Below are 24849 nucleotides of genomic sequence, written 5' to 3' on the forward strand. Positions count from 1 at the left end.
GAATAAATATTATTCAATAAAATTAAAATAACATAAATATAATATAAATCAAAAGCTTAAAATTGTCTAAATAACTTATAATTTATCAATACTCATTATAAAATTAGTCAATTAATAATTTAGCAATGAAATAAAACAATGTTTTAATTAATTAAATTAAAAAAATAACTGTGAGTCTTATTTACGTTATATATGTAATTGACACGAATCGTTGTAGAATTATATTTAATGATCTCCGTAAGGACAAATCTTTTCTTGATATTTAAAAATTTCATGGTGCAAAGTACGGACGCATATATTACCAGCTAACTCAGAATGCCTCAAGCGTGAGAACTGCCAGTGAGCTGAAAATTATTCTAAATACGTTCGATCCACGTCCTTGATGCGTGATCTGGCAGCAAATGGACATCATTTTACATGGAATCATTTACTTTGCACGTACTGTAACGAGAATTATAAAAGTAGCGCTGAATCAATAACTAGACTTTCTTACGTCTTTTTGTAATATATGTTTTAGTTGCCATGGTTACGGATAGTAATGAACCTCCCAAGTTTTGTGGAATTCTAATTTTTTTTGAAACGAAAATGTATCAAGCAAGTGCTTAATAAAATTATGTAAAACAATCAGGAAACTTAAATAAGTAAGCGTGTAACAAATGAAATTGATACAAGAAACTAACTCTATATATAACTAATATTTCGCTTGTAGATTTATTTATAGTTATATATATATTTAAATGTTTGGAAACACAAATTTAAGTACAGTTAAATATGATATCAACGGCTTTCTGCTTGTCGTAGAACTTTAAGATCCATTTAGTAAAACTAACGATAACAATAGTCAGTTTTTGTAAATGTTTTAATCGAGTCGAAATAAATTTCTAAGAACCGTCAATTTCAAAGAAAACTGGTTTGACATATCTCAACTAGACTCAAGTTTAAATCATTGGAACATGAGCCTAAGACACTCGAGAGCTTTTTGTTTATTTTGTCCTTCGAACGACAAATCTTAATACAGCAGCTGACTGCGCTTGCATATTTCTTTGTGCTTTGAAACAGGATATCTGGGTATTTATAATTTTAAAATTACCTTTTTCCAACTTTAGAATAGGCTTTCAGTATAATTTGCTTGAATGAATGTTAAGACAACCCTTAATTATATATTTGCCTTTTCAAATGTAATTTCTCAATCATATTTTTTGTAAAACAGATAGTATATTCTTTAATGAATGGCACCTACAGGTTTTGTTTGTTTTTATAGGTTCTTACTGAGATATGATCTTCTAGATTACTAGACCATGGAGGCGGTAAACACTATTAATACTAAAAAAAACTTTAGAGGTGTCAAGGGACACCCGGATGGAACGAAATTCCTTTCGATTAATTTATATGTTAATTGGTATCATAACAGTATGATAGATTTTCTCGACACCAATCTTACGACGAAAAAAAAAGCCAACATCACGAGGTGTTCTCAGGCGGTCACCCATCCAAGTACTGACCTCGCCCGACGTTGCTTAACTTCGGTGATCGGACGAGAACCGGCGTATTACAATAGCAAATAGCAAAAAAGTGTCGTGACAACTTTTCGTAAGAATTTTTTCCGTCTAGCCCCCTTTCACAACGCGCGATAAGGAACTTCGTTCCAAAAACATGAGACCTATGTCTCGAATTGTTATTTAAAAGCAAGGCTATTTTTAATTTGTATGCTTAATACGTACCTTCTTTACCACTTTGCTGGACACATGTTAACCTTTTCATAACATGGAAGAAACGTTGTAGCTTTAAACACGAGCGAAATAGCTGTAAAAACTTTACTTTAACCAAGTCATGTACCAGACCAAAAATTCTGCATTTCCGAAATATTTTTTAATACATACAAATGCAGTTTTATGTCCTACATGTAAAGTCCCGCAATTAGTAAAGTATTTTGATGGTATTTCCGTGTTGTTCGGCGATAATGGCATTCATTAATTACCTTATAAATAAGCCTACATGTGCAATCATTTCAATTTAATTCAAATAAACGGTGGTGAGAGATTTGGCGATATTAAGTACATAATATAATTAGCAGGACGGAAGCCGTAGTGAAGGTATGTCGATGTAACGATAAATCATAAGTGCGCAAGATTCGAAGGCGGAGTGGAGGCGGGGCGAGTGATTTTTAAAAGGTTTTTTGAGTTTCACAACGGCCAATGCCCGCGTATACTCGAGCATCCTTTACTGGTACTTCGCCAGCGTGGCGACACTTTTTCGTTAATTAGGAGCACCATTATTAATGCCAATTTTCTGGACGGCAAGAAAGAGCTTAAACGGCGCTCCGTGCTCATATAACCTAATATAGTATTACTTTTTGTTATTCGTATATTGACACTTTATATTTGAATTTTAATGTGCTATATTATGTCCGTAATGGTGTGCGTTTATTCCTGTATTTAAGTTGATTGTCACCCTACATTAACTAATTAATAACCCTCTGTCTGGCGAGCACAGGTATGTTTCGAGTTTCGGCCTGTGTTTGTGCTTGCGTGCTTGTTTTTGTGTCGTATCCTTTCTATTGTTCTCTGTCGTATCACAACATGTTGTTCTTAATTCGTTCTCACTGCATATGAGTTCGGAATACTGATTGCCATCAGTACTTATATGAAGATAACACTATTGATTAGTAGTACAAACATTGCGAGTCTAAAGATTTACAAATCACAAGTCATAACTGAACTTTCCGGAGCATATTTAAATGGGATAAAAATTCAAGAACCTGTTTCTTCACACCAGCCGTTTCTAATAAGAATTTTTGACTCACAAAAATAAATACTGTTTTCGAAACATGAGAAAGGTAACGGAGACACATTAAGCCGGTTACTCCAATTTGTTTCCAAATTTAATGAAATTAAGGCATATTTTGGCCTGGACGGGGTCAGGAGACGGTTTTAAATAATCAAGTTGAGAATGAATAGCTATATAACAATATTTATTATGACATCCAACAGTAAAGTACAAAATTGATTTTATCCGAGCTTAACGATGTACATTTCTTGGATTTTATACAAGTTTAAAATTAAATTTACATTTAGTAAGTGTTCCTTAGTCTAGTTAGCACGAATTAGAAGGTACGACTTGTAAAGTACTCGGCAGTGTTCATGATAAATTATGGTTTATTTGGTTTATAACGTTTAATTTGGGAAACAACATCATTTATCCAAAGTATGATAAATGTTTATTTGCTTGTTCACGTTTATAATGGACAGATATAACATAAATTGATGCAATTAAACTAAGTTACAATTTGTCTGATAAAAAGTAAAAACTCTAAATAGATTACATATCGATCACACTTTAATATTTGAGTTTTTGTTAATTTGCTGGAATTCTCTCGATTGATTTATAATAGAACAGAGTGATACAATACCGAAATCAAAAACTACTCTGTGGAAATAATTCAAATATAGACTATACTAACGACGCATAGTATGACAATTATCCAAATATACAAGATCTTTAAATCTCTTTACATCAAACATTATATATGTGTAAAGAAATAATTAGATTAAAATTTTAGATTGTTAATTATCTGTCATGTGTCAAAACAGATATGAATTGTACTAATATTGAAAGCATGTTAGTCTGTGGAAAAAGACACGAGTTTTGGCTTGTCACTTAAATTTTGACATGAAGACTGACATTTGACGTTTTTTATTTAAATATTTTCAGATTTTAATCAGGAATTAGTTTAAAGGTGGGAACTGACCAACGTTACGAGGTGTAATGTAACATGTAATGTAATGTTGTACAGCGAGCATTCGTGCAGTCAGTACGTCGTGTTACGTTGTTTTTCCCCGTAACACGACGTACTGACTGCACGAATGTTCGCTGTGTAACATTACATTACATGTTACATTACACTTCGTAACATTGGTCAGTTCCCACCTTTAAACGATTGTTTTAAAGAACTTTTATAGAATAAAAAACTCTGTTGTTTTTATATTATTGTAAAAGTAATTCTGTAAAAGCTCACCTCGACAAGATAGTGGAAATGGCGATTACTGTGACCATAAAAGCAATCGTCCATTGCTAGACGAGAAACTTCGAAAAAAGAATATTCAATACTCAATAGTCCTCGACTGCCCACACGCCAACCTATGGCCACTCAATCGTACCCCATTCCAACTTTATAAAACCATGGAGTCGCTGTAAACCTTAAAAAAACATCTATACTAATACAAAGAAAATTATTTTATAATGACAAAATATTACACTCTTAGAATAGAATGGGCTATAATTATTACCAAAGTTTAAACAAAAATATATGCCCAAGCCCAAACAGGTCTCTAGTGTTTCAGGCTCAGCATTTTTATTCTTCAAATTTGAATACCTGTTCTTTATGTAGGTACTTTAAGTGTTTGTACGTTCGATGTACTCGTATAATGTTTAATATCTAAAAATGTAGTTTTGTTAACGTCTGACATGTCATTCATATTTATTAGTATCATGAGAAGCACAATATTTATAAGCATACATGTCTGAAATATAATTAGATAGTACCAACAAAAATAATTAAATAAAATTGATGGTCTATTCAACGTCTTTTTGTGCCACTGCGCAATGACACAGCGTTAGTTTTGAAGAGATACTTCGATTCTTTAACTCGAAGCCATGGTAACGAGTAACAATTGAGTCCGGTATTTTAAAAACATAAATATTATTACAATGCAACCTTATGAATACGCATATTTTGGTTTGAATAAAAAAAACAAATATTATTAATTTAATGAAGTAATTTTTCGTTATTTGCTGTCAAATTGTATGCCGTGTTAAAATTGTAATAAAATAGATATATTAGGTACTTAAATCGGTGCAATTATAGCTCCGGCAACGCACTTGCGAGTCTGGCAACGCACTTGCGTGTCTGGCAACGCACTTGCCAATCCGGCAACGCACTTGCGTGTCCAGCAACGCACTTGCGAATCCTCTGGCAATATGAGTGTCAATGGACGGCGGTATTTAAGAAGATAAGCGAATAGTGATTAAAATTACAAAAAGAAATCATTTATATTAGAGAAAAGGATATGTATTAATTGACTGCTTGAAAACTGACGAGAATAAAATTTTGTTTTGTTATGAGAACGATATGAATTGATTGATTGAACTGAAAATAAGAGCTGGACTTTATAGCCTTTATTTTCAGTGAGAACAATGGGATCATTTAACTGACTTCAAAAAAGGAGATTATAAGTTACTGTGTTTGGATAATATCTGAATTTGATACATTTGGGCTTCCAAGCGCGTGTGCAAATTTTTGCTTGTATACATTTTTGTCTATGTTTGATTTAAATTAGATATACAATCAATCTAAGTTTTATCAAAATCTATAGTGTTCCAGATAAAGTTTACCACTCAATTCAGTATTGAAGTTTGTTTAATTTTTCATAACCATAGCTTAGGCAAAAAGCACGGAGCAAAACGAAGCATCTTTATCTAAGAATCAATATAATTAGACTTTCATATGTACTAACGACTTTTTGGCTGACTGATATAGGAACATTATCTTTCACAAGGAAGTGAGATTCCACAAGACAATAGAACCTTATAAACACTCTATAGATGTCGCCGCTTGCAATTTTATGCATCAATATCATTGATAAAATCCATTTATTTAATGTCGATGTCGCCTATATTCGTAGGTGTAATAAAAAGTGGCTGAGATGTAATGTATAGTCAAGATACGTATACTAAGAGCATTCCATTTGCTTTCTGAACAATACATTGCCTACGCGACGTGCAACTCAATGCTTTTCAAGTCAGATTAAGTTAGGAAAGGCTTGTTATTAATAACAGCCAATAACTTAGCCGCGGCTTGAAATATCGGACTAACTTTTGCTTAAGCGACGGCAATATATTTAAGTTAAGAATGTTTTTCCGGCCCGGAGGTTTTGTCACTCGACGCTTATGGGGTGGGGATCGAAATTGGTTTCTTATAACTTGTACCGATTTATGAATACGTTGTTAACTTAATAAAATTTAACAGTGTTGGCCTAGTAGTTTCCGCGTGCGACTTTCATCCCTGAGGTCGTAGGTTCGATCCCCGGTGTGCACCAATGTGCAGCAATGGGTTTTCTGTATATGTACGCTAAAACTCTTTTGTACGGTGAAGGCAAACATCGTGAGGAATTGGCATATCTCAAATCCACAAATGACATTGACAGAAGACTGATCAAGACAAGGAGTTGTCTATGAAAGAAGCCAAGGAATGACTAATGAACGAACCCATATAGGGTTGCAGCGCGAATGGATTATTATTATTTTTAATACTTTCTTAACAACACAGATTATTAAGTTTAGTTTAAAATCCCGGGCGAAACTTACTTTGCGCTTAAAGTCATATCAGACATCTGTTCTATCGCATCATGTGATTGTAGTTGCATTTTAAACTGCGTAAAAGGCCAATTTAAATCAGTCGAGGTGGAGTTCGTCGCCAAAAATATAATGAGATAAGTCGCAAAAAAGTAACACTCTAATAAGTCGCAAAAAATTGGCAGAAAGGACTTATGTCTGATTTGAAACAGACTTGCTTTTGCTTAGTTTAATTATAAACAATCAATACCTTTATAATAATATAATATTATCGTTGTTTATAGCACGATATATATTATTTTATGTCGGGTACCAGTTTTATCTTTACTCGGCCTTAATGCGCTTTACGGCTTTGAAAATGCTTTTAAAGGATTCCTCATCGAGCCGATTAGTTATAGATAGATAGTTTCTTGTCATTTCCTCTGTAGTCCTTTATGAACCGAAATAAAAAAGTTTTTAGATGTTGTTATAAATTTGCAGATACTCGTTTTTATACAGATATTTTATTTAAACTTTGTAGGTTAGTTAGTCATACAAATATCGGAGAGGTTTTGCTTAGAAATTAGACCCTTAGTTATGTCTTAGACTCAAAATGAAGTGTGACACTGAGGGCTGTCACGTGCACACAGCTCTAAGCTAAATCAAATAAAAATATAATTTATTAATGTAGGTGTACACTTAATGAACGTCAGTAAAAAATGCTTGCATCTTTTTCCTATATCTTAAAACAAATGCGAACGAGAAGAACTATCTATAAAATCTCCGTCACTATATGAAATCGGCAAGTTTTTGTTTATTATAAAATAAAAGCAACCATTACATAATGCTCAAAAGCAGTACATAATACGTAAAAGCAGTTATTATAGCGGAAAATCAATAAATAAGAAAAGGCTAAATATGTAAAGAACTCTGTTAAATGGTATATAACCCTTAATATAACACTCATATTCGCGCAAACATTGATATTTGATATTTTAAGTGAAGGCAAATAATTTAGCAATTAGTTACCGTGCGCAGATAGTTTTCACACCTCTCTTGAAACAGAGCAAACTTAGAACTTGTTTAAAAAGATTCTATCTATAAATTCAGTCACTTGAAGTTCAATAGCCAGAGTTATATCGCAGGTCGCTTATAACTATTTTATATTAATCCGTCAAATATATTTTACTTTTGCCATATATTTCCTTTGATATAAATATAACATCTAGATTATATAGCTTACTAGAATATTCATAAATTAATAAATTAACAGTTTCATGTATGTAGTGTAAAGCTGAAAGTTTGACATAATTTAATTTAACTCTATAATTTAATCTATATATTATAGAGGTAAAGTTTGTAATCTCTCGATCTATTGAATGGAAATTGAAAAGAGTGACATAGTCGGCTTGGTAACGTCGGTAAAAATTTACCGAAAAAAAAAACCTTAAAAGTTATTGCACAGAATTCAGTGCGGTTTTCACTAATATCTAAAAGGATTCATAAGGAAGGTTTAGGTGTAAAATTTTAGGCTTTATACTTTACGATTCCGGTTGCGAGTGCGAAATGCGGGTCTCAAGTGGTTTATAGGCACGGCCTGTCATTTTAATTATGTATGCCTTTAAAAATAATATTATTCCAAATTATTGATACCTAATTTAAAGCATAACTTTTGTAGTTTAGTTGTAAATTTATAACAAATATCCAATCATTACATTTTTTTTATGGCTCTGGCACGGTTTGTGCATTAGCCAGCGTTAAGTATAAGATTTTTATAATTCGTGCTTTTTGCCTTAGAAATTCGACCATGTCCTCCGTGTACGGTTTAGGCACTCGCCCGGTACCACACAACCCTACCAAAGGCCGAGAACAAATTTAAATTAAATTAAAACTTGCCCTCGAACCGGGAATCGAACCCGGTACCTCTCACCTAGCTGCCACTTAATAAGACCGCTAGGCTATGAGGCCCCCTAAATCATTACATTTAAGCCTACAAATAATTACAGTAATATAGGGTCAATTACAGTCCAAGTTACGAAATCTTAGTTATTGAACAATGTTTGCAATTATTACGTTTAAACTTCGAACTGGCGCCGATTCGCAATCTAAATGGCGTTGTGTGATTGGCGGGCGCCGGGTGCGCAGGCGCTCTTGTATTTAGGTCACTAGCACTACTTGTGTAACAAAACTTAACATAGTTAATATTAAGTTCTAATTACGAATAAAATTTTTATGCGTTTCATAAACGAAGGGGAGGCATCGTATAGTCATAAAGAATAACACACCAATTAGTCATACATTTTATGCCATTCTTAAAAGTGTTGTTTAGCAGGTGCGTGGTTTAATAGATCGTAAACTACACTTACGCATTAAACATTTGATTCATTTCGTTTCAGGATCATAAAGCTAAAAATTAAAAGAAATTTCTGGAAATATGCAAGAACTAAAATAATCATAGGAGGTCTGAGTACAATGGCTAGCTCCAACGGCACGTATGCTCGTAAATACGACGTCCCTTATTATTAGCAGCCATTGTTCGGGATTGCACTAGTACAGTCAGAGCAATAGTATAGGATTCGGTGCCAATTACAAGCGACACTTACAAACCCCCTCGGTCTCATTAATGTTCTATCGTTGATACGGGACGCCATTAAAATTCTATTCAAACAATCCATTGTAAATTGAGAACATCTTTTAATGCGTGTATTTTGTTGCTGACTGTACAGTCGGACATCCGACACTCGTAGGTTTAATATGCAGACCGTTGCACAATTCGTACCTAAATAAACGCTTAATTAGCCTTTGTTGAATTTACATTTTCAATGACTTAATTAAAAGTAATAAAATTCCTAACGTCTTAATAAACTATTTTTGCACTATATGGGTTCATCAAATGTTTTTCCGTGACTTCAATAGAAGAGCGTAAACCAGGCAATACAATTGCAAACCTCCTGATGTCTATGGGCGGCGGTAAACAACTTTACGTGACAAACCTGCTCATACCTGCTTTCCCAAAAAACATCCTACAATTTTTTTTTTATATATTTTTTTTAATAGTTTATTGCCAGTTCTTCTCTTCCGTTCTACGCCCTTCATTTGAGAACTGGCAGTAAATGTAAAATTAGAATCATTTAATGTATATTTCTTTTTTGACGGTCATAAGTGTACATTGTGTTACCTACATGAATAAATGATTTTTGACTTGATTTGACTTGACTTATTACTTAATTATACAGAAAAACATACATCTATTATGTTCTTCTAGTATTCTCATCATAAACGTTATTGTATTCGTTTCTATTAATTTCAGCTATGTTTAATTTTTTTACATACTATTTTACTATACGATTAATGTAATATCATCGTTTCCAAATACATTGAAAATGTTTTAATAAATTTTAAGGATGCTAATTAGCGTACAATTTTTAGTAAATTGGCAATCATACATACTTTGAATATTTCATAAGTGAGAGATAAAATGCCGATGCCTCTGAGAGACGGAAATACAGTTCAACCCAGGTAGGTTTTTAAATTAAAATCATTCATCTTATAATCTGACGCATTCTATTGTCCAGGATTTTTGTCCAGAGAGGGTTTTTGTACCAAGTACCTGTTCGCTTAGATACCATCTAGTAACACAAATAGATGGGTAAGCTAGAAAGAAAAAATTCTTTAATCTGGTTCTGATAGTGTCAACCGACGTGAGCTTATAATCGCTTTTTGCTTTAAAATAAAGTATTTATAAGTATCTATGGCAATGAATTTTACATACACGGTTTTTACATATTTTTTTAGCTATGCCTACCTCGAATGGCACTTTACTTTTATGATCTCTCGTGTATTTTAAACAAATTTATGTTCAATTCCAACAGTTTTACCTATTCATTACCGATTCTTTTCCCCGTAACCTAAGGTAGAGTCTGTAGGCGAATCCCCAGTAGGGGCTATTCCAAAAACAACTTGCTGATGAAGTAATCTCCGTAAAAGTAAAAGAATAGTGTAAAATCTTCAGAAAGAGATCCTCTACAAAATTGTTCTCACATAATTTTTTGATAAAATCAAAAGAAAAAGTTATTAAGCAAAAAAGATTTTTTTTTCACTTTTTTACTTATAACTTTTGAATTTTGGTTTTATGATAAAAAGTCACATAGACATAATTGTAGGCAAAGCATTTGCTACAAAATATGTATTAACAAATTTTTTGTACGATGGATAGTATAGGAGACATAGCCAAAAACGTGTTTTCACCCCTTTTTCCAAGATGGCGGGGGACAAGGGCGCTAACCCCACAAATTTGGAGTTAAGCTTGTATTGATGTCCTACATGTCCCATAAATAAAATGGCGTCCTCTAACAAATGTTCAGTTTGGCCCTCAATTTGTTTTCAATGGACTAAGTGCTTCAATTCGAACCTGATATTAGCGTTATCACACAATCTTTTTAATTTTGGTATAGAGTGTAAATTCATTTATATTATTATTGAATTACGTATTAGGTAAAAGGTCGATCCATCATACAAAAGATAAGATGTATGTCCGACACAATGATAACAAAAGTTAAGTCATGTTCACTGGAGTGCGGAACTCTTTACGTTCACATACTTATTAACATAATAGATTTACATTTATGGATGGTTAATATTTCCCACATTTTCCTATAATTTAGATAATAATGCAAAAGGGTAGTTCAAAACAATGTAATTCGAATTATTATAAACTTATAACTTTGCTTATTTTAATATTCGTTTTGAACTTAGATGGGTTATTTGTTTAGTCTGTTTTTATTAAGTAGGTAGTACGTAGTAGCGAATTAGTTATCAAAGTCAAAGTATTGGTAATTAATGATTAAAAGTTAACATTGTAAGAGAAAAATTAAGTTAATTACTTTGCTGTTTGCTAGGAGCAAAGATTTAGCTAGTATAAAATATATAAGTTAGGCGCATTAGTTATAAGTAGGCATTAGGCAGTTATAGTAGTAAGGCCGGCAACGCACTTGCGAGCCTTCTGGCAATGTGTGTGGGCGGTGGCCACTTAACATCAGGTGAGCCTCCTGCCCGTTTGCCTCCTATTACATAAAAAATTGATAATAAATAATTCAAAATAAACACTGTAAGGGAAAGTAAGAACAAAATTACTTTGCTAATTACTACTAGACACTCAAAGCTAAAAATACTAAACAATAAATATACCAAGCTTATGAAATGAACACTTAGTATTATATATTTTATATAAACAAGTAAACGAAAGGCCCTTTTTTACTAATAATTACGTTCGGTGAACATTAAGGTTTTGCCGGAGCCCGCATATAAATCGGCTATTTCATGAAATATCGACTCAGCCGAAGGCTATGCAACAGGCGCGTCGCTTATCTTTGCGATATTCCTTTTTGACTTTTATGGATCACTTGTGTATCGATAATTCGAGATCATATTTTAATTTTAGTTTCTAACCGCAGCGTACATTAAAAAGCGCATGATTCATGTGGACCGCGCTCGTAAAATGCGTCTTAAAGCTTTTGGAAATATTTTTTCTTTTAATACGACGTTGAGCTATAAACCTGTTTCGACTAGCAGCAAAGCTTCATAACTGGCTACTTTATGCCATTGTAATGATCGAACGCCCGAACGACCGCAAAAACTTTTGCATTGTCTATGTAGGTCCTACCTACATACCTACGCATCGGTTTATCACTTTATGTGCGAACTACGGTCACGCGTTATTAGTTTACAATGACGTATAGAAGTTTACAATTAATTAAAGTAAAAACTAGACCAGTGGGCATCGAACAGGTTGCTCGCGCATGAGAGGATAAACTAAATTTAGAATCATTGTTTGCTCAAATAACCTTCATATTTTAAAAAGAAATAATAAATTAAAATTATCATGAACAACCATTGTAACAGACTCGAGTATTTTAAACAGTGTACGTAAATAAATTCTGAATAAAATGTTATTTATGTTACATCTATTTCTATTTAAATACGGATCTTGATTTCTTTACTTAGCTTTTCTGTACAGGTAGAAAAATATTTTTGAAGTTATACTTCTTTAGGCGCGTTAACAGAATGAAGTTGCCCACGGAAGATGCTACGCCATTGGACATAATTTAAAAACAACATTCGAATAATAATAGAATTTATGTTACACTTAATGTAAGAGAATAATAATAAATATTTCTTTATTTAATTTTTCAAATGTAAACTTAACTTTATTGACTATAATGACTCCTTTTCCAGTTTGATTATTTATTTGTAATTAATTTTTTGCATGCAATCAAAAACTATTTTTAATAATGCCAAAGAAGTATAACTTCTTACGCGCGTACATAAGTACACGCACTCTTTTTTTCTTGTTAAAGTACCTACAACAACTGCCATGATGCGTTAAAAATACAAAGTACGGATGCGATTTCAGTTACAAATTTAAATGTTTTAATGGAATGCTGTTGAAATATAAGCTGTGAAAATGAGCTTTTTCTGTGACATTCTCTTTAACAACCAGAAAGCGTTAACAAATTGATTTCTAGTTATTTCCGTGTTTACAACGAAGCACTTGACCGCTGAATAATTGACGGGGAGATTATCGCTTTTACTTTGAAATCGACGTCCGTTACCGGCGATGCTGTTTAAAAATTCTTCATGTGTACAGTTTGAAAACATTCGTTGGCGAATTATTCATAATGAGCAACAGTTTTCGTTGCAATTTATTACTTATGCCCGTGTTATTACGACACCTTTTCGATTGGGAAAGATACGTTTGGAATTTATGTGACGTATCTCTCATAATTAAAAAAAAATTGCCCGAGGGCTGTGAGCAATTTGGTGTAGCATGGTGATTTTATTATTTTATGCAAATTTATAAAAATGCACTTGCAAATCGCGTGTGCCGCCGCAATATTGAGAGATCGAATTCGTGGATCTTAGTCAAACATGTTCTAGTAATGATGTATAAAAGATTTTGTAATATCTCTATACTGATTTTAATTTGCGACGGTTTATATTGTCTTCATTTTCAAACACACTTATTTATTAGTAACCTCCTTTTTTGCTTTAGTTTAGATATTTCGGTTTAGTTCCCTTTACGTTGAAAATATATTAAAGCTTTTGTTATAAGTGATAAGATTGATATTTTTTGAGTGTAAGCGAGTTTTTAAGTGACTTTTACGATCGTGTAAAGATTCTAAGTGAATTAAATACTTCTTTGATTTTACGTCCCACGCGTTACATATTACAATATAAGTAGAATTTAAAAATGGAACGCTGTTTCACATGTTAAACATGAATCGAATGGGAAACATCATTGAATTAAATTAAAATTTATTTACACGATGAAATAATGTATTACTCAATCAGAAAGTATATGATATAATTGAACTTCAATTGATAAATTATGTCTATTGGCCGGGATTTTAACACAGGACGCATGGCCGAAGAAAGCATTTGCAATCAAGCGCAGTTATATTATAATTATACATAATCTGGAGTTAGTGAAAGAGACAGACTATAACAATTGCTCTCTTTCTTGCGAAATGGATGTATTTGTGTATAAGTTAAATTTTGTTTAGGATAAGTAACCGGACACCATGTTTCGTGCGTGTGTTCCACGTGGTACGAATTTATTGAAACGGAAAAATTTCCGCCCGCGATTTATTATAGAAGACATGTGTCAAACATTGAGATTGTCAAATCTGTGTTAAAACGAATTCATTGCACTAAAAAAAATAACTTTTGAATAGGGCAACATTTAGAGGGTTTTATCACTCGCAAGCGAAGGTGCGAAAATGTAAGCAATAATTAAAACAAATAATATAATTTTACTAATTACTGAATCAAACTAAAGGTGCCTGAATCACAATATTTCCCCGGAATTATTAATAAAATAATTATAATAATTACTACCGGAAAGTATCTTCCATTTATTCATTAAGTAACCGAAAGGAGTAAAAATGTTCATCGAAGTCGTATCACAGCTTAAAAATAACAAGGCATAACCTAATCGTAACGCGCTGCCCCCGTTCTTAAATCTACCATACGGCGGAATGCCGGCAAACGAGTTCTCTATCCGTCCCTCTCTTCTCTACGGTATATTATCTATCTTTGTCACTCGCTTGTCATTTTCTATAAGTTTTTCTAACATTCTCTGGTCACACCGCTCGGATTCGACCTAACGCAAGTCTTGAACGATAACTTTTGTTTGCTCAACATTTATGAGTATTGTTTGTGATACTTATTTTGTTACGCCTGCTTACAACCCAGATGACTAGTGTTTATTTAATTTAGTTTAAACACAAGGCGTTTGAATAAATCTAAATTTATATTTTATAACAAAAAATGTATGCGTGTACTAGGTGTACACACGTAAGAAGTGAAACTTCTTTATGACCTTCTTTTTCGAAAAATGATCTAGGTACTATATGCAACTTAACGAAATTGGTTAAATAAAGTTTAACAAAAGGCTTTTATTATCATAGACATGAATAAAAATACAATTATTTCATTTTACCTTATTACTACTAAGATTATTACAGAATTTTATTAATTGTAATAGAATTATTACTATCATTGTTATCGTTATTAAATATTTTTGTTATTAATGGCTACGAATCTCTTCGGATCAACCGTGGCAGGGACAAGAAAAAGATGGCGCGTAACCGAAAAAGCGTGACGATTTGCTACAAAATTTCTCCCATACGTCGATAAAAAATTCATTCTAACGCCGATAAAGAAGTTTGACTTCAAAAAGCAACATGGCGCGTAACCGAAAAACGTGACGATTTGCTACAAAATTTCTCCATACGTCGATAAAGAAGTTTGACTTCAAAAAGCAACATGGCGCGTAACGGAAAAATGTGACGCGTAACGAAAAAATGTTACACTAAATTTTTTTCCAACCCCGATAAAGAAGTTTCACTTCAATTAACTATTATATAAACACGTTCTTTCATTTTTTTTTCGCCCATGGCGTAGGCTATAGTCTTTCGACCATACCGCCTAGTCTTTCGTAGAAACATGTTCTTTCAGGTCGGTCAGAACTTTTAAAATGAGACAGTTGAACCATCCACATAACAGAAATTGTGTGTCAAATTGTGTACTAGAATTCTGTCGGAAATTATAAACAATAGAAGCATCAAGCATCCACAGAACAGATAACTTATTTGTAGAATTGTGTAATACTGTCATAGCTTTGAATTTTGAATTTATTACAATTCTCTACCGATTGCGGTACTTCAATAGACGGTCATGTTTATTTGTTACCAGTACTTACAGTTTGGCGCTCCTGGACTGGATATGGATAAATCGAATTTCATATAAATATCCAAAGTTCTTTTATAATGCAATTGTACAATAATGAAGTAACTCAACGTTTGAATCGTTATTCCTGATTCGGTAAAAGGTCAATAAAACAAGATAGTATTGAACAATGAAAACATTATTGAAATAGCTTATTAGACGGTTGCAGTGAGAAATCTTAATCTAAACGCTTTGCGCGCTCGACACTAACAATCTACAAATTAAAAGGGGCCGAGACGTGTGCCAAAGGTAACTTTATGGGCTTTGCATGTCTTATATCAATAAATTATTAACGCTCCTTGTTTGATTTTAAATTCCTACTTTCACGAATGAAAAAACAATTGAAAGCTACCTTTTATAGAGTTCAGAATTGATTGACTGTGAATAACTGATTGTTATTGAAAGTCCTTAAGCTCAATGTTTAATTTATGTAAGTTATATATAGTATATAAAAAAAAATTGCTGAGAACCTTTAAAATCAATATTAATATCAAATTATTTCACTTAAGTTATAAACCCTGGAGCAATGTTGGCTTCGGCGTGCGACTCTCATCCCTGAGGTCGTAGGTTCGATACCCGGCTGTGCACCAATGGACTTGGTTCACATTTAACATTCGCTCGAACGGTGAAGGAAAACACCGTGAGGAAACCGACATGTCTTAGACCCAAAAAGTCGACGGCGTGTGGCAGGCACTGGAGGCTGATCACCTACTTGCGTATTAAATTGAAAAATTATTATGAAACAGATTCAGAAATCTGAGGCCCAGACCTAAAGAGGTTGTAGCGCCACTGACCCGGAATACTAGACAGTACGAGTATAACTAAAATAAAACTCCAAAAGAAAACGAATATTACTGTATGGTTTTGTTACATTAGCAACCAAATACATTTTATTAATCCCACTACAATATTACATTATCATTAACAGTGACAAAAGGCTAAATCAAATGATACCAAAAGGGACAAAATAGTAACTTCAGAATAACTAGTCAATAAAATCTTTATAGCTTTTCTACTTGATTGAGAGGTTATCAACCTCGTATGTATTGAATTTATGTCTTAATATGTACATATGATTACCATTAATAAAATTAATCAATACAAATCAATGTTTATATGTCAAAGTTGTCTCTTTTGACAAAATGACGATGCCGTGGAACAACGCTTCTTTATAAACATAATTTTTCATACACGGTTTATGTTTAAAGGTTGCTTTTATATGATAATTTAATTTTCTTTACGCATACTTTTAACACACTTTGAAAAGTATCAATGATCTGTATGTTTGTGATATTGTTGGAATTGGATAATATTCAGGTATATAGGCTTTTAGGTGTTAAATTTAGTAAGTGTATGTTTGTCCGATGAACTCACACAAGAGCTAACGACAATCGGTAGAGTGACTGAGTCCTACATTGGCATCCACGTGAATCGTTGGTCCGTCGACCTTGGTGCAGCTGGCGGCGGCAGAGGTTGAAGAAGCCTATATATTATGTTGTTCTAAAACTAGAACTAGGAATTCGTATTATAATTATTAAATTGTAACATTTTTAGAAATAAGGGCTTTATTATTATATTTGTGCACAAATTCTTCCGAACCTAAAGTCGAGATGATAGAATCGAGTCCTTACCAGCGACTAGGAGTTGTGTTGGATCCAGAGATGGTGTTAGTGGGTAGAAGTTACCACTTATCTGAGGACTAAGTTGAGTATCCTATCTGTCCTTTGGCGACGTGGATGCTTAATTGTATTTGAATCTAAACAATATCTATTGACACTGCAATGTCGTTCTCGACCTATTGCATATAGACGTAATTTGAATGGTACATACCTTTGTATTAACGTGGTTTGCGCGAATACGACACCTTCAAAACCTAAGTACTTATAATCAAACAAGTTTTATTTAGATTTCTATCTGACGAAACCGTATAAAATTTTTCGTGGTTTAAATATCCAAGCGTACAGGCGAGAGGAAGTGACTTGTTTATACTATGTAGATTATAGTTGCAGCAAAAAATTGCGGTCGTAGTCGCAAACTGGGCCGCATGCGACCGGCTAGATTGTGGTGTATGGAGTGAGCAGCATTTCCTGCGAATTAAAGACAAAGAAATGTTCTATACTCTATGTAATGATATTCGTACAGCCTCAATTGTGGCATATAAATTGTAATTACCGTACGTATTTATCTCTAAATGTAATTAGTATACAAACAGTTCTATCAATTAAACTGTGAGTTGAGATGTCATAGCTAAGCTGGCTAAGATTTAATTAAGACTTAGTGCTAAGTAGGACTTCCGTTTATCAAATCCAATCTGTTTTTGACATCTGGAAGTCTAAGTCTCGACTTTGAAAAAGGCCTAGGACAAAATGATGTTTATTAAGGAGACAATGGCCCGTAATTGTCCCTATCATTGTTTTGAGATTAGTTCTGTTTAGGTTTAGAAGTCGCTTTGTCAATTTCGGGTTAACTGTTGACAGCGCCATTTTGATTTTGGAGTTGTGCAGATCTGACGAACCTTGGGTCGCACTTGCGAGAAGGGCAAGGGTAATAGCGGATACGGGCCAGGCGCCAGCAGGCATAATTCCGGAGCCTCTCCTCGCAAGTTCGGCAGCATCATTGCCAAGAGATCCACTGTGTCCCTTTATCCACTGTAGGGTAACTCTATTTGTCAGGGTTATTGCCTCCAGTGCATTGTGAATCTTACCCTTACTGCTGTACTATGCGACATTTGTATAGTTTTTCTTAATACATTGAGAAAACCTATACATACTACCTAGGCATAGGCAAATTTAAATAAACATCTTAATCAAATGTAATGTGTCGTATTAACACGTTGCCATAGTTACCGATCTTGTCTAGGTCAACGTGAAAGACATCCGGCGGTAACTGCTTTCTCTCAATCTCTTGAGGGAATATTTTTACAAGTATACCTATAAATTATCGTAATGGATGTGTTGGCGTTTCCTCTAATATCTTCTTTCACTAATTGCTTGTATATTTGATCTGATAATGTGTTTCTCAGAACTTTAATACTTATGTTAATGTGTTATTTAGTACATAATTTTGAATATTAATTATTCTTATTATACATACAGAGGATAGATAAATGTAATAGTTATTACAACTGCTATTAACAATTTTTTTATAATTACAAGTTTACATAATACATTTAAAATATCTTTAAGAGTATGGTAATAATAGGACCACCTATAATACATACATACACTACAACGATCTTAAGCAATATCCGTCAATAGAAAAAATATCATATATGTATTTTAACTCTACGATATAGCAGTTTCATTTAAATACAGTTTGAAAAATATACTTTTTTTGTAAAGATTAAATTTCTTTTTAAGATTACAACAGCTATTTTAAACATAAAAAGAAATAAACAATTCTGTATCATTAACAATTGTAAATCAAAAATTTTCACCACGGGAATCGTATTGGGATACAACATATTAATTATATCTACATATGTAAAATTATTTTCAATATTCCTTTAATATCTTTCGGTATCTGTTTTTCTCCTACCTCTCTGTATTTGCCCAATCAATCTTTATTTATTAATAAATAGCGTGCTTCAAGGTTCATCAATACATTTAGCGTTTGTTTCCTCGACCGGGTGGCAGGTAACATATTTCTTGAGACAGCGGGGGGTGTCTGGGCCAAAGTTAAACGCGTTGGATCTAGCTTTATTGGCCGATGTATGCGGGAGCCAACTCCAATACACCGACGTCGTGTCGTATCTGTCTCTACGGGATTATTTACTAGCTATGTTTACAGTAATTTTAGGTATAAAATGTTAATTCAAATATAAAGTCTGTGGTAAAAAACAATGACGACTGACGACTCATTGGTCTAGTGGTTAGTACCCCTGACTGCGAATCCATGGGTCCCGGGTTCGATCCCCGGCTGAAGCGAACATCGATGTGATGAGCATTTGGTGTTGTTCTTAGGTCTCGGGTGTTTAAATATGTATTTATATGTATATCTATCTATAATATGTATGTATATCCGTTGCCTAGTACCCATAACACAAGCTTCACCAGCTTAGCATGGGACTAGGTCAATTGGTGTGAATTGTCTTTAAAAAAAAAAAAAAATCGTTTACTAAGCCAGAGGTCCGGGTCACAGGGCTCACGTTATCATTTCAAAAAAAAAAAATTAAACTCAAATTTTATTTATATAGGTAACTAAGTACGTATCAACGTCAACAGAAAATATGTTAAATTGATTCTAAATTCACATTTACTACCAGGTTGTCAAGGGTGTAGAGCGGGCAAGAAGAACTGACAAGAAACTCTCCGCCACTCTTCTAAATCTTTAAGTTTTGAGTAAAACAAAATGTGGACACGTCATCGGGTCAGAAAGATTAAATGAAAAGTAGGGGAGACCGGGTACAAACGTAACGGCGGGTCGAAAGTAACAAATGCTCTCTAGATTCATCCAATGGTCGAACACAGCTCCGCCGCCGTCAGGCGATAGCTGAGAGCACCCCCCTCACTTGTAGTTAGTCGCCGCGTACTTCAAGCACTGTTAGATTGTGTGAGAGGATACTAAGTGTTTTTACAAACCAAAAGTAAGTTTTTCGATATCTTGTTATTTAATGTTTACATAGTCGTAAAAGGATGGTAGTAATCTGAATGTTTGCATATCTATTTTTGATTAGATTGATTGTACATTGTTTAAATTTGTTTTTGTTTAGCTCGTTCCGTTCTAAGGTGATATTTCATGTTTCAACAAAAATGAGGAAGGGTACAAAAGTAACATAGTCCTATGGGTACAAAAGTAACAAGTTACTGTTGTCCCCGTAATGATTTAATTACCTTTACTCCAACAGAATGCCGCGACAACGCATAAGAACAACTACACGACACATAAGTGTATAGAAAAGCGGCGGATAATTTTTTTTCTGAAATGTGGCACGATAGTCAAATGGCTGGTAATGAATGGTTGACGGGTTTTTTAAAACGGCACCCGAGCCTCTGTTTGAGATCTCAGAGTTTCAACGAACATAATGTGAGCAAATTTTTTGATAATCTTGCTGAGGTAATTGATAGGTACAAATTTGAGCCAAAAGATATCTGGAATATGGATGAGACAGGGGTCCACTGTCCAAAAACTTAGCACGATTGTTGCTCAAAAAGGAACTGAACAAGTAGGTCCAGTAACCTCAGCAGAACGTGGAAGATTAGTAACTGTTGCTGTTGCGATTAATGCTCAAGGAGGACACATACCTCCTTTTTTTCGTATTCCCATTGAAACAATTCCAAGACCACATGATACTTGAGGGTCCTGTTGGTTGTGCCGGAGCTGGCAATGCTAGTGGATGGATGCAGAATGCAGAACTTTTACTTTTTACATAAATACTTGTTGATAATAAACAAGTATTACATATAATATTGTATTAATTACCGACCTCTTCTTCTTGTTACTTTCGACCCACAACGTGTTACTTTCGACCTGCCTACGTGGTCGAAAGTAACAACTGACGTTTTTTTTTTAACTCTCTGTTATTCATATAAAACACACCATAGTAAAATAAATCGAGCTGCTAGTGTAAAGAACATAAACTGAATTTATATATGGTTATATTAATTTAATGACAATATTAAAACCTAGCCACAAATCAAGTGTGAAGTACAAAGTGTTACTTTTGTACCCGGTCTCCCCTAACTTATAATTCAAATCGTATTTCCTACCAGTTGTTGAGCCTATAGAAATGACATTAGAGTTTACAATTAAAAACAACATGTTCTAATCTTAGAAAATTCAAAAACAAAACTTAACTCGTGTCACAATGTTCGTTCCCATACTCCTCCGAAACGGCTCGACCGATTGTTATGAAATTTTTTATGCATATTCAGTAAGTCTGAGAATAGGCTACTATCTATTTTTCAAACCCTTAAATATTAAGGGCGGGCCCTTATTTTTATTTTTTACATATTTTTTTTGTTTTTAATTTGTTTTATTATATAATATATTTTTTATAATACAGCATACAAAAATACATACAATCCCTAATATTCACCCTTATACGATCTCTATTATTTACTTGTTAATTAAAATCTTATGACTTGGACTCTGAGGTTTTATATTATAGAGAAAAATTCACAGAAAAATCTAAAAAGTTTTAATTCCAGAAAACCGAACAGTCTCTGGAGTAGCATAGCAAAATGTTCCATGTTGGTATGTGCTATAAAGGTAGGCTAAGTAAAACACATTAAGGAGAAACGAAGTTCTCGGGGGCAGCTAGAGTACCTACTATAATAACATAAGTATTTTTGACTTACGAGAGTGGGACTTAGTCTCGTTTCTGAATATTAAACTTAACAAGTAATATGGGTGAAGAGCCTGCTTCTGACAATGGTTTCAAGTCTAAAAAATTATCTAATTTACGGGACATAAAACACATACGCCTTGTTAGTATCTATGCAGTGTCTCGCAACAATTACTTTTTTGCGCCCACACAAGTTACTAGGATTGACCTTTTCATGACATTCCCATTATAAGCAACAGTTTTTGTGTGAAATATAGGTCCGAGCACGAATCGATTAAGCGTGCTTCAAATGTATTTTCGTTCTTGTGACCCGTTAAACATTTGTCCCTTGATTACTTTTTGATGTAGCGATAAATGTGACTTATGTGGTTTCGGGTTAAGCGCATTTGTATAATGATGGGTTTGGGTACCGCCTAATGTGAATAGGGTTATTATGCTTTTGGCAGCCTACCGTTAGATGATTATTGTAGAATTTAGCGCAGTTAGTGTGTATAATTATGTTATATCCAATAACTTGCGTAGTGCGTACTATGTATTAAGAATCACACGCTTAACTAACAAGAACTAACAACGAATCCTATTATACTAATAAACATTTATTTTTTCAGGTAAGTTTTACGAACAACGCCATCTCTAGGTAACGAAACTCTAACAGTAAGTCTAAGCTAGTACGAGTCAGAATTTAAATACAGAGGAAACTCTTTATAACGTCATTCATTAAAATTAAAAAAAAAAATGAGTTAAATTTATTTGGTTTAACCCAATCCCCATACATAAAATCTTCCCTCCCTATAACAAAACCTCTCTATAATGAAAAAATGCTCGGTCCCTTGAAATTCGTTATAAAGAGTTTCCACTGTAGTTAAAATTGATATTAAATAAAATCTGTTCAAACAAAGAAACCGGATCGGGCGGGTCTTCAAAAACGTGTCCGAGAGACATACATGATTAACCCAATACAGTAAAATAATTAATAAATAGCCCATCAATCGTATTTGAAAATAGAACGGCAGATAATCGCGGGGCATTTATCAAAGAAAAAGTATTTTAATTTACCGAGGGCAAGAGATACATCGACTTGAGATCGCCGCTGGCTAGCGTTCTGCTACTAGGTATACTAGTCAATCTTGCGCAGGCATGCGGCAGCCATCTTGTATGCGCCGCTGGACAGACGAACGACGGAATACTTTTGCTGTAATTGCGAAGATATTCACTAGATTCTAAAATAGAGCCTAGGTTTTTTATTATAATGGCATGGCACTTCAAACGATTCCTTTTTCAAATGTTTATAGAGGCAATCAGCAGTTTATTTTATGTTGTAACGCCGGTTTTTTTCAGAGGTCATTAAATAATTAATAACAACATTAAATATATGACATAATATTGAATACAAACAAGCAAATTCACGGACTTATTTTGTCCCGTACAATGAACCAAAGATATTTCCGTATTTACGGGAATTAATAAATAATATCATCGTATGTAAACAATGTTTTATTTTTCATATAGGAATTTGAAGTATGCTCTTTTGTTGACACGGTAGGGTAACATAGAATTGTTATTTTTATTTATAAACACTTCATTGAATTATGTACAAAGTCAGGTTACTTCTAAGATAAGGAAGGCTTACGCTAACAATAATAGGCAATATCTTCTAGGTAACAACAATCATAAGGGCGAAACTTAATAAACAATAATAAAATTATATTTCTATAGTTGGACAGCACCACAGAAAAAATTCGCTCATAGCTTAGGGCTGATTGCAAATAACCGCAGAAAAAAAATCTATATTTAAAATAGTAAAATAACTGAACTAAAAAAAAGCTTGAGATACAACAAACGACAAATACTAAAAAGCAGCGACAGGAAAGTAAGCAACGTCAATAAATATGGGTAGGTCAATTTGTTGCCGCTGTTCATCCCGATAGTATTGTCATATTGCAAGACCTTTGGTAAGAGTAAAGAGCAAAGTGAGACTCTCTGGCGGCAAGAAGTATTCACAGCAATATTTCCGACACTAGCAAGGACGGAATGTCGTATACCGCTTGGAGAAAATATTGATAGAACAAATAATTTCCATTTTGACGTCAGCCGCTCGCTAGAATCCGTAGATGGCGTCTAATTGGAGGTCTATGTTAGATAGTTTTTGCCGCAGTGATTACTGTCGTAACGACCTGACACTATTTTTTACTATTTCCGAATGATATATTATAGAGCTTAGAATTGTCAGGTCCGCCGCTCTAGGCCCAAACTGTCAGCAGTAAATCTCGCAATAAGTATTTCTCAACTATATCATTGTAGGCATACACAAAGGTCTTCGTTTTTGCTTTAGTGTTAGTTTATAAGGATATATTTTGCAAAATGAATGAAGCTTAACATTAGGAAATTGATACAACTAGGTTTTTATTAAATAAACAGAAGGTATATGATTAATAAGTTACTAGCGGACCCGGCGAACTTCGTTCCGCCTAACAGTCTAATAATATCTTGTTAACTTGAGTTAAACTTAATTTTGGACTTCATTAAGGTAATAACATTAATACAACTTTTTTTGCAAATACAAAAATGTTTTACCTATTGCGAAAAAAGAATGGCAGTTTTACACATTAGGCCGCTTCTCTCTAGCCAATATTGCGATACTGCATGTTAATTAGCACTTTCTGATATACAACATTTTTCGTTTTGTTATCCGGTGCAAGAACAAAAAGGTAGTTTCTTTTATATGAGTAATTTTGTCAACAGATGGCACCACATGCTGTTTGCATTAGTAACATTAATTAATTAATTTATTTTTATTCGATAACTTAATCCGATATTTTATTAATAACTAGCATCGGTCCAGCCGATATTGAGTTATAACTAACACGACTTTGTTTTATATATTTATATTAAGGATTTAAATAAAGTTATTAATAAGTTTCTCGTGAATATTGCCTCGTTAAATG

At 33.5% G+C, this 24849-nt stretch overlaps 1 protein-coding gene and 1 long non-coding RNA gene across 2 annotated transcripts in view; both read left to right on the plus strand.

Annotated features, from left to right (window-relative positions):
• The window catches only part of LOC125059905 (cadherin-related tumor suppressor), a 102258-nt gene that overhangs the window by 27691 nt on the left and 49718 nt on the right, over positions 1-24849 (plus strand). The window lies entirely within an intron of this gene.
• On the plus strand, positions 20006-21021 carry LOC125059906. The gene is made up of 2 exons (XR_007118746.1): positions 20006-20203; positions 20465-21021. It is a non-coding gene; the product is annotated as an uncharacterized LOC125059906 (long non-coding RNA).

This window comes from Pieris napi, chromosome 20 (assembly GCF_905475465.1).
Source record: "Pieris napi chromosome 20, ilPieNapi1.2, whole genome shotgun sequence".
Classification (NCBI taxonomy): Eukaryota; Metazoa; Arthropoda; class Insecta; order Lepidoptera; family Pieridae; genus Pieris; species Pieris napi.